At 39.1% G+C, this 12133-nt stretch overlaps 1 protein-coding gene across 3 annotated transcripts in view; it reads right to left on the bottom strand.

Moving 5' to 3' along the window:
- LOC147825817 (uncharacterized) overlaps positions 1–12133 on the bottom strand; it is a 227622-nt gene that overhangs the window by 63406 nt on the left and 152083 nt on the right. The gene's annotated exons all lie outside the window — the stretch shown is intronic.

Here is a 12133-nt window from a genome sequence, read left to right as displayed (position 1 = left end):
CTTTGATTTTTAAAAGGGAATTAACAGTGAAGAAGAAGAAGAATAAAAGAATACACCAACTCACCCATGTTTTCTAACTAAAAAGAGGGTGGCCTCAAAGCCCATGAAATGTGACCAAGTCCATGCAAGGACAATGAAAGTCAAATAGTTATGCCTGATAAGCTTGGAATTGGGGTGATGGAAATGAGAGAAGTAGCAGTGTCATAATTTGAACTTGACATTAGCATGCACAGAATGACTGCAAAGTGACTCTGTTGAGGGTTGAGTTCAAGGATACATGACCTTAGCTGCTCAGCTCAAAGGGAAATGGAGATATGACCACACCACAGACTTAGTGTGTGCAATGTAGCATGCAAAGCATTCAGCACTCCTAGACTCATATTCTAATGGAGATGAGAGTTCTGCTTCCGACCAATGACTTGGCAAAAAGACAATTGGCAATGAGATCACATGCAGCAAAACTAGCTCATCTGAGTTTTGCTTTTTCTCAGGTGGCCTGTGTGCAGAGTCTCTCATACTTTTTCTTGTAGCCCCAGGCTTCATCTGGTTACTTCAGGAGATGGATATTTTGGACACTGAGGATCCACTGGCAACACCTCAGTACAACATGATGCACAGATGACAAGGTTTACTGGTGGAAAGGACATTGGATTTAGAGACAAAAGATTGCAGCTCCATTCCTCTTGTTGCTGTCAGCTATATGACTTTCAACAAATCATTTCATTTTCTGAGTCCCATTGCTACATCTATAAAATGAAAATCTGGACAATTCTAAGGACTAATCTTATGAAGTAGGCATTATCGTCCCCATGTTGCAAGTGAGGAGTTATTAGGGCCATGGAATCATTAAGGAAAAGGACCAAGACAGTACAAGGATTCTCAAAACACATCTCTAGTGTTTCCTGCACCATGATCTCCTAAAATGGCCTTAAGTGAAGAGGAAAAGAGCTGCTGAGGATTGGTCTTCACCACTGAGAGAAGCCCAGAAGAGGTATAAGAAGAGAAGCAAGAGAATGAGCCATGAAATACTGCTTGTCTACCCCAACACACAAGCTCACTAAGAGGCACACCCTTCAGTGTCTAAGGGGATTAAAGGGAGAATTTCTAAATCTCTGAGGATCATTGCAAGGGAAATTGTCTCACAAATGAACACTGAAAGGGGCTGGAGGAGTCAGAGCTTTTGCTTTGACATTAAACTCCTTTGATATTCAATACATTGTAAGTTAATTAATTAATGCACAGTGCACTAAAAGTTTCACATTAAACTTCCTCTGTCTAGCCCAATTTCAAATGTGAGGAGGCAAAAAATAACAGCTCCTGAAACCATTTTCTGTTTTCAAAAGTGCTCTTTGAGGAAGTTAACATTACAACAAAGGAAGTTAAACAGAACCTTCCCATATAGTCTTCTCTCCACCTTTCCTGGAACCCTTTGATGGTCTACCCTCAGTGCCAGCCCTGTCCTACTCCTCTGCCAGGTCTCACCTGCAATCTCACCTCCTCTATGCAGGTCTCTCTTATTGCCTCACAGTGTCAGCAAGGATCTCCACTCTTCACACCCAAAGCACCCGGAACCTCCCCCCTGTAGCACCCTACCAGGCTTGTTCAAATAAACTTTGGTACTTTTTGCTTAAGTGCCTGTCTTCTCATAAGACTAACTTCCTTGTGTGCAGTGGTTGTGACTGCTTCCTTCATACTGAGCCAGTCAGTGCCTGGCACATGTCAGTCAGTGCTAGGTAAATACATATTGGCTGAATCACCCCCTATGCATTAGTTTCTCCTTCCTCTCCACAACGTCTGAGTCACCAGCACAAGAAGCTAGTCACAGAGCTCCCATAGTGCATGGCAGTGTGTCAGGTGATATGGGGCCCAGGAACACATCTCCATTCCTGAAGTGAGCCTGTGCATAATTCACTCTGGGATGTTAGGAACAACAAACTCTTCATCAGCAGTCAGGAGCACCCTGTTTCAAACCTCAGTTTCCTTATCTGTAAAATAGGAATATATTTACTGTGTTGACCTCACAGGGTTATTCTGAAGCTCATATGTACAAAGTAGATGTGGAGAGCTAATAAATGATGAAGCATTGTGCTATAAGTGTATGATTTTTATTGTTACTGTGAGAAAAAGTACATAACAATATTTACTGTTTTAAAGTGTACAGTTCAGGGTTACACAGTGTTGTATAACTATCACCAGCATGTATCGCCACTATTTTTTCATCATTCAAATTGAATGTACAGCTTTTATAGCATTGTTAAGGAGGCAAGTTTTCATAAGCCCTTTCTGTAAGTTCCCCTAAGTCTTTGCTCTTCAAGGCCCTTCACGGGTATGTGGTGCAAGAATTCTCCATGACCAAATCCCTCATTTCTCATAAAGGGAAACAGATCCAGATGGGGAAAAGGACCTGGTCAAAATCACAAGTGGAGTCAGAGGCAGAGCTGGACTAGAAATTGGGCATCTGGCAGCCCTTCCACCAATCTGTCTCCTACAATCTCCCTGCTATGTTTTCTTGAATCAATTTTCCATATTTCTGGAGGGCTCCACCTGCCCCTATTGAAAGCATTTCCTATCATCACTTACAGATTGCTGATATAAGAAGGTACCAGCTCAATTGTTTGTTGAATATGAATTTAGTTGCACATGTAGTTGTTAGTGGCCTGGGAATATTTTTGTATATGCCTGCCAATTCCTTAAAATAATATATTCCCAATTTCCCATTTATAGGTCATTTTAATGAGATATTTTGGTCCCTAATACCTTCTCTTATTCTCTCCCTGCAAAAATTAAAAACAAAACAAAACAAACTTTCCCTTATAGAGGAGAATTTTAGATTCATTGTTAGATTCATCGATCTTTTCTTGCCTAGGGAGAGTTTAGCAGGTCAGGAAGTAGGAATATGGGCGTAGGAATAGGGAAAGAGGGTCAGGAAGCCAGAAGAGTAAATAGTGCAACAGTAGCTGCAGAAAGAGCAACCATTTGCTGCATACTTCTACAGTAGTAATTGGCCCTCAGCCTATGTTATCTTACCTAGTTCTTAGAAGACTTAATCAGGGAATATCCTGGATTAAATAGTGTTCCTTCAATTTTTTTTTTTTGTAATGGGGATTGAACTCAGGACCTTGCACTGGCAAGGCAGGTGGCAGAACCACTGAGCTAAATCCCTAGCCCCGTGTTCCTTCAAATTTATATCCACCCAGAACCTCAAAACGAGAACTTGTTTGGAAATAAGGTCCTTGTAAATGTCATTAGTTAAGATGAAGTTATGTTGGGTTTTGGCAGATGCTAATCCAATGACTGGTGGCTTTATAAGAGTCACAGATCCTGTGATGATGGACCCAGAGATTGGAATGATGCATCAACAAGCCAAGGGATGCCCAGGATTTCAGGAAACCCAGAAGCTAGGAAAGGACAAGAAAAGTTTCTTCCCTAGAGCCTTTGGAGGGGCCATGGATCTGCTGACATCTCGATTTTGGATTTTTAACCTCCAGGACTTTAAAAAATTTCTGTTAAGGAACAATGCTGGTGCTATATATGGTTAGAAAAGTGTTGAATCCAGCATTGTTGATCTTTTTAGCAATAAAAGGGTAGAGAATCATGCAATTAGTTCTCACTTTATAGGGGAGGTAACCAAGAATAGAGATATGACACAAATGCCAGTATCACAAGAGAATGAACATTAGAGTTAATTTTAATCCACATCCATCCAATATCAGGCCCAGAGATGCTCCTGAAGAATACTAGCTCCCTTTCCATCACCCGTCCAGTACTCTTCCCTCTGAACAAAGAAGGAAATGTTGGATCTCTGCATGAAGAAAGCACCCAGAGTAAAGCAGACCTCAAAAACTATGAGCCCTTAGTTATGTTCCATACCTCAGACAGCCTGCTCCTGGGTGTCAGTCAACCTTCTTCAGGGTCCTTAACTCTAACTTCTCAACTCTGGCTTGTGGGGATTGAAAGAGAATTTTTAAAAAATGAAAACCCAAAAGAAAACAAAAACCAAATAAACCTCAAGGATCTTTGGTAAGCTTGAAAACTACTCTTGACCTAATAAGACAAAATTGAACTGCATTTGAAAAGGGGAAATGGAGTGTTGTAGTCAGGATTTGGCAAAGGAATGCATTTACTACAGGACACATAGTTTATAGGGTTATTTTATGATAATTACCCAGAAAGTCAAATGCAAAGGAGTGCAAGAGATTAACTGCACACTAGGGGCCCAAAGAATCCAGCTGAGGGCCAGGATCCCACCAATGTTCTACACAAGTCCAGCTAAAGGCTTAGAGTCCAAAGCAATGTCCTCCACGAGTCTAGCCAGCGGCCTAGGGCCCATAGCAATGTCTCAAGCTTATCTGTATTAAGGATCTGCACCTGGAAGGCTCAAAGGCCAATGTGGAAGCCAGAAAACCAATGCTGGTGAGATGAAGGATTTGTCCCACCAAGTTGAGGGATCCACATGGGAGCCAAGAAGTGATGTTCACAGTGAAGATCAGAGCTCCCCTGACAAAAACAGCAGCCATTCCCAGCTACAGTGAGGCCCTGAGCTCCTCCTCCAATGAGAGCAGCCTAATTCACATCAGGAAAACCATCTGCAGCAAGCTTTTCCTAGAAAATCAACAGGCCGAGATCTTCCCCTCCAGCTCTCTTTTTATGGCTATCAGTAATAATCCTCAGGTGGATCCTCTACGCCCAGACAATGCTGATTCAGTTCAGCTGGGCATTACAAGTTGCTCCACCACATGGAGTGAGCTTGTTATTGCCCTTGAATATGAAAACACTTCAATTCATGTTTTCTCCTGTTCATTCATCCTCCTAAACAGAAATTATCTAAAAATCATCTCTCTAGAAAGTTAGATGAGATTAAAATGAGAATGGTGAAATGAAATGAGATCATTGTTTTTGGTGGAAATATTTTAGTTAATGGGCCTTGAGCCTTAAACATCAAGGTAAAGAGTTTTAACTATTCTAGAAGCTATAGGAGATCATCAGAGACCTGTGAATCAGGAGTGATGTCCTCTTTACAAAGGCTAAATTGGGTCAGGGAATGTAGCTCAGTGGCACAGCGCCTGCCTGGCAAGTGTGAAGCCTGAGTTTGATTCCCAGTACCTAAATAAATAAATAACATTAAAAGGCTAACTTGGCATAGATTAGGGGAGAGACTGAAAGATCACTTGAGAAGGCTGAAACAAATGTCCAAAAGAGAAAGCTGAAGTCAGGGTTGGGACAGTAGGGTTTAAGTGAAAGGGCAGACAAGACATATCGCAAATACAAAATGGCATTTACTCCTGGCTGGTTGTGGTTGTGGGGGAGAGAAAAGGAGAAAGCTGGGGCTTTAACAGTCAGATGGGAGTGAAAGGAAGAGAAAGAGCAAAGGTCATGCGCTGAGGTTTATATGACCATGGGAACCTCGGCTAGTCATGTGAAGGCTGATCTGCTCATTTCTGGACTTGGTTTTAATGTTAGAAAAATAGACTTATATCTTGTTTAAATTGTTTGTTTGGTTGGTTGGTTGGTTGGGGTTTTTTTGTTTTTCTGTCCCTTGTACTCAAACATAAACCTAACTACTAGCAGTACCAGAGAACCCTATCTCCCATACAATAAAAATCTTCTATGAAGAGGTAACCATTTCATCCCTGAAATATTCTATAGTCCTGAAAGAAGCTTCTCAGGGTTGCCATTTTCAACCTGTCTCCAAAGCTGACAGTTTCTCCCTTAAGTGTATGCTTTAGGTTCACTCTTTTACTCTACCGTCTTTGGTGATGCTTTTGCCACGTGATCACTTACTCAGCACAGTGCCTCTCTTATATCTCCCATTAAACAAAACACTTCTTAGATCCCACTGTGCGTGGCTCTGATGAAGAAATCTCCAACCTGCCCTAGCAATCCCAAGTGCTCCGTCTGACTTCCAAAAACTTCCCAGTCCAGCTCCAACTGACCTGGTGTTATTTCCCACCTTCTTCTAACATAAGTTTGAGTTCTAATCAGACCAGTGTTCTTTCCCAACTCCCATCTGCATTTCTAGCTCCACAATTCACCCCATTTAGTCTCTCTACATGAAATATCTTCTCACCTTTCATTGGGCTATAATGTGCTTTCAGCCATCTCTGTCTTCCAAGTCATGTGAACAATTTAGTAAATCATCAGACAGAAGCAGGCATGACTTGAGCTCAGACAAAAATCCAGCAAGGTTCTCAGCAAGCTCTCAGCTAGATATTAAGCAACTTGAAAACAGAGCTCCTTTTAAATACCTCTTCAACGTCACCTTGCTCCTTGAGGTTCTGAGTGATCATTATTGAATCCTGAGAGATTCTTCAAATGAAAGAAAAATAATCCAAAATGAAAGTGAAATCATTTAAAAATTCACAAATAACTAAGACTATGCGATGAAATAGATATACTGTATACATTTTAAATTAGAACATACAATCTCACCTTTTAAATTTAGAATTAATTTTAAATTAGAGCCTACAATATCACATCCATTAGGATGGTTGCCATAAGGAAAAAAATAAGCATAAAATAACAACTGTTAGTGACAATGTGGAGAAATTGGGAATTCTTGTGCATTGTTAATGGGAATGTAAAATAGTATGGCCACTCTGAAAACAATGTGGCAATTCTTTGTTATTAATAGTACAATAACCAAAAAAAAAATAGTACAATAACCATATTATCCAGAAATTCTACTTATTGGTTTATACCCCAAATAATTGAAAATAGGGTCTTATAAGCTATCTATATACCCATGTTCATAGCAACATTATTAACAATAGCTGACAGTTGGAAGCAACCCAAATTTCCATTGATGGATGAATAATAGATAAACAAAATGTGGTATATGCATAGAATAATTAAATATTATTCAGCTTTTAAAAATTAGAAAATTCTGATATGCTACAACCCAGATGATCTTGAGGACATTATGTTAAGTGAATTAAACCAGTCACAAAAATATTAGTATTGTATGATTTCACTTATATGAAGTACCTAGAAAAGACAAATTCATAAAGACAGAAAATAGAATGGTGGTTGCCAGAGGGTGGAGGGAAAATGGAATGGGAGCTTGTTTATTAGGTGCAGGACTTCAGTTTGGAAAGATGAAAAAAATTTTTGGAAAGAATGATTATATAACAGCGTGAGCCTACGTAATATGACTAAACTATACACTTTAAAATGGTAAATTTGTATGTCCACTTTACCACAATTAGAAATATTTTTTCATAAAAGTAGACCCTACAAGACTTGGTTTAAACTCTGGCTGCACATTTGAATCACCTGGGGAATTATTAAAATAAAACATTGATTTTTCCCTTCATGTTTCCCAGAGATGCTTACCTAATTGGTTGAGGTAGGGTTTTGGAGGATTCTAATATACAGCCCAAGAAACCACTGTTATAGAAATTAGGAACAAAGTCTGTGATTTCACATATACTTCAAAGACATGGACTCTTAGAAGAAAAATGTGACAAGTAGAAGAAAGAGCTTGTTTTTCAGTTTACATACCTGGGGTTGATTTCTCTGCCTTTGTGGCAATGGACAACTTAGATCCCACTGCTTGACAAAGTACCCACTATCTAGCCTGAAGCCTGGAACAAAATAAGGTATCACCATTAAATGAATAAATCAGTTGTAAATCTCTCTGGGATACAATGACTACATTGTTACTTTATTCTGAGAATTAACTACTAGAAACAATGATGGTAGAGTGCCGAAAGAATGGTTGGTATAGTAGGCATGCAATATATGATAGATATTATTGCATATTATGTGGAAAAGCCTTTAGAGATCATCTAACCCAGCCTTCTTAGTTAGCAGATGAGAACAATGGGGATCAATTAAGAGGAAGAGTTCTTTACCCAGTGTTCATTTTATTACATAATAGCCTTCCACTTTCTTAACTTCTGCTGTCTGAAGTGTTTTAGTGTAAATACCTACATTAATACCCTCCCCAAAATCAATGCTGCTGTTCAGACCATCACTTGTAATAGAAATGAAGATGTGTTCAAAGAAGCTTGCAAGTGCCTTGCTCAGCAAGGTTAGATGACAGAATGCAGTTCCTTATAACAACCTACAGAACATCAAATCTGAGATGATGACCTTGAAACTCAAGTGTGAGTTACTCTATGTATAGAAGGCAGTTTCCTAGGGTTCCCTGAGGAGTAAATTACTTCTTATAGATTTTCAAGGATTTTCTCTAAAATCATGCTTCAAAGGATCTAAACTTCAAGACTTTAGTGACCCCTCAGCAACCCATGGTGCCCTATGCTCTGACAGCCCCTATGAAGAGAGTCCAGAAGGAGGTATACAGACCCACTGTGGGGCCTGTGAAGATTCGTGTATAGTCATGGTGTCTTCATTTTTCTAGACTCACAGGTGACTCTTTCATAGGCCAAAGTTGTGAAGCATTGTCATTCTGAGAGCCTTTGGAAGTGCATTCATTCCAATGTTCAACATTTTATTAAGTAGGTATTCCATGCAGGTCCTGTGCTTGGCACTAAAGATACAGTCAAAGAAGACATTGTTCTTATCCTCGAGGAGCTCAGAATCTACTAGAGCAGCAGTGCCCAATCTTTTTGGCACCAGTAATTGGTCTCATAGGAGACAATTTTTCCACAGATGGGGAATGGGGGTTGAACAGATTGGAGGGGGAGAAAGATGGGGGGTGGGGATGTTGAGAGAGTAGGAATCTTGGGGGAATGGTTTCTGGAGGATACAAAGAGTACACAATCTAGATCTTTTGCATATGAAGTTCACAGTAAGGTTCATGTTCCTATGAGAATCTAATGCTGCTGTGGATCTGACAGAAGGCAAACTGAGGCAGTAATTGGAGTGATGAGGAGCAGCTATGAATACATATGAAACTCAGCTCATTCACCTGCTGCACATTCCTGCTGTCTGGCTTGTTTCCTATCAGTTCACGGGATGGGCACTAGAAGTTAGACTTTCCTGTACTACAGGGTAGACAAACAGCAGATGATACAGTATATTATGACTGTTCATTCATTTTATTTAATTATTCAAAAACAGTCATTAAGAGCCCACCATATGCTAGGTGTGCACATTCAGAAAGGGCTTATAGAGAGTAGTGACAAAACTATGAACTCACTACTTGCATGATTTGGGGTTGTAGCCTAGCCCTATTGCTCACTAACTGTGTGATTTCTGTATACCTCAGACTCCTTATTTGTAAATTGAAGACAATGTGACACATCTGACAACAGTGATTGTGGTTATTTAATGAGGTAATATATGTAAAACCTAGAATGATTTCCTATCACACATAAGTTTTTGGAGGAATCTAAGTTTAATGAAGGCAAAGATTTTTGCCTAATTTATCCCTAACTCCTACAGTGATGCCTACCACATGATAAACAATCACTAAATGCTTGTTAAATGAATTTCTATGGGAGAAAACCAGCAAAGTGGCAAACTGAGCTGGAATTACTCATTCTTCTCCCTATTTCCAATGCATACATATTGGGCAATATAGAAATGTGAAAGAAAAATCCCAAGGTACTACAATCTCAAAGAAATGGATACAAGGCAGAGATTTAAGTGAAAGTTGACATATTAGAAGTTGGGGTGATGATGATGATGATAATGACGGCTTGATGAATTAAGTCTCCAAGATGAGCTACAGTGTACCTTCAGACAAGACCTATATTTCTAGGCCAACCACTTTGGAAGTCATTCACCCCTTATCTTAATCTGTGGTACTCACACATTTACCAAATAGATTATAATCTCCCAAACTGGCAAAGTCTAATGTATCTCTTCATCTCAACCATGCAGGTTCAAGAAATGATCATGTGCTCAGTCAACCGAACTAGGAATTCCTGAGGGACTTTCCTCTTGCCCTGGAATGTCAATGCATAAATTCACTGACTTGTGAACTCCAATGTTTAGGAAAGGCATAACATGTCAAGTTCAAGTTCTCTTCTAGTGGCTCACTTCAATGCTCACCATATGTCTTAGTCCATGTTTATTGCTATAATAGATACTATAAACTGGGTAATTTATAAAAATTAGTAATTGATACAAGTTTGTTTGACTCCTGGTGCTGGGGAATAGGAGTCTTAAGAACCAGGCATGAGCATCTTTTCAGAATCTGGTGAGGGACTTGTTGCAACTTTGTAACATGGCAGAAAGTATCACCCACAAGACAGAGCAAGTGTGCCAACTCAAATCTCTTCCTGTTCTTATGAAGCCACAAATGCCATCCTGGAGTCCCTACTCTCATGATCTCATTGAATCCTAATTACCTCCCAACGTTCTCCAAATGCCATTAACATAAAAATAGGATGTTTAAAGTTTTCAATACATGAGATTTTCGGGGATATATTCAAACCATGGAATCATACCTAAGTTTGCCAGCCTATCAATCATTTCTAAAGAAAAGATTCAGACTTTCACAGGTCTGTTAAAAGAGATTAACATTCGGGCTGTTTAGAGCCTGCTATTACCTGTTCAGCTCTAGCTGGGTGGGATACCAATCTATAAAGGATGATAAAATATCACTGGAATAAATGAGAACATGGTGCCATCCAGTCAAGTTTCCACCTGACTCCTTAACTAACTAGGATCAGATAAATTGGACCTGCTGAAACCAACTGAAGCAGCACATTGGAGTAGAAATTTTTAAAATATACTTAGCTAGAAATTAACCAATCCAAGGTGAGTATTTTAGTCCTTTTCATGTGAAAAGTGTATAGTATGATTATTAGATGTACCATCAACACCAAAACCAGCTAACTAATATTCTAAAATTGAAAATTACATAGTACAGTGTTGCTCACTGGGAGTGATTTACTTTATGTCTAAAGTTTAAACTCTTTAATATATCTCCCCAAAACTATCTGATTCTGAAAATCACAATTCCTAGAAAATTCCAAATAAGTGTGAGGATACAGTGAGAAGATTGTAAATTTTTTTTTTAACACAAAGAAAGAGGCATGCCGTTTTCATTGCTTGAAAATCAGATGCTCTCATAATGTACTAAATAAATGCTGAACAAATATTTAGAGATTCTTCTTTCCAAAGGTGACCACATCTCAGTCTAGTTCTAGTTATGTCATTGTAAACACCCTCCTGTTCTCTGCCCTTGGTCCTCTAAACATCCATACTCACATTAGCTAACCTCTTGATAGACCACTTTGCTCTTTGACAATCAGGGATTTCTGAAGGAGAGGTGACTATTACAAGACCTCAATTCCCTTCCCATCATCAGAGGTGGCATAGTATAGCATTAAGGGCCTCAAAGTTTGCTTCCTGCCTCTGTAATAGCTACGTGACCGCTCCGTAATTATGTGACTTTAGGTAAGTTATTCAATTCTGTGTCTATTATCTAAACGACAACAATGATAGAAATAGCTCCTTAATCACAGTGTGGCTATGAGGAAAAAATGAGCAAACATATGGAAAGCATGTAGGACAATGCTCAACCCACAGTAAGTGCCTGATAGATACTAGTTATTACTCTGACCACTATGCCCTATGCCCTCAAAATAATTCTGGACTAGCTTTTCCTTTCTCCCCCTCTGACTCAGGTTTCTGACACCTGCCACCCAAATTTCTGCCATGATTTGGGGCTGGAGCTATGGGAATACAATAGTAGACATTAGAGAAAGTTTTATGAATGCAATGACATTCAAATTGAACCATAAGAATTTCTTACTCCTTATTTGAGTACTTTCAAATAATTAGGAAATGAGGAAATTAAGAAATTGCATAATCCCCTTGAAATTATTTATATGCCAGTCAGAGTCCCCTCAACTTCCTTTTATATGTTATTGGACTGATATATTTAGAGCTCTTTCCCTTTATATGTCACATCTTCTGAACCATGATGTTTTATCCTTCAGAGGTTTTCCCTTAACTTTATCTTTTCTAAACTTTCTGAACCCAAAGGCACACCATGTTCCAGCTGCAGTAACACCAGGGCATAGCAGAACAGGATAGCAAATCCAAATTTTCCTTGAGCTTTTTATTTCTAAAAATATAACTAGCTTTAGAAAAAGCACACACAAGACTTTCATTAAGAAAAAATAAAGAAATGGTTTATTGGGCCCAAATTCCTTTATCTTTGGGCCATTTCTATCAGTGTCCCACATTAACTTTAATTCTCTCTAAAGAAGAA

Source organism: Heterocephalus glaber, unplaced genomic scaffold (genome assembly GCF_053883595.1).
Source record: "Heterocephalus glaber isolate CG9 unplaced genomic scaffold, H.glaber_assembly_v1.0 deba00001481, whole genome shotgun sequence".
Taxonomy (NCBI): domain Eukaryota; kingdom Metazoa; phylum Chordata; class Mammalia; order Rodentia; family Bathyergidae; genus Heterocephalus; species Heterocephalus glaber.
The sequence above is the reverse complement of the archived record's forward strand: the minus strand, read 5'-3'. Positions and strand labels throughout refer to the sequence as shown.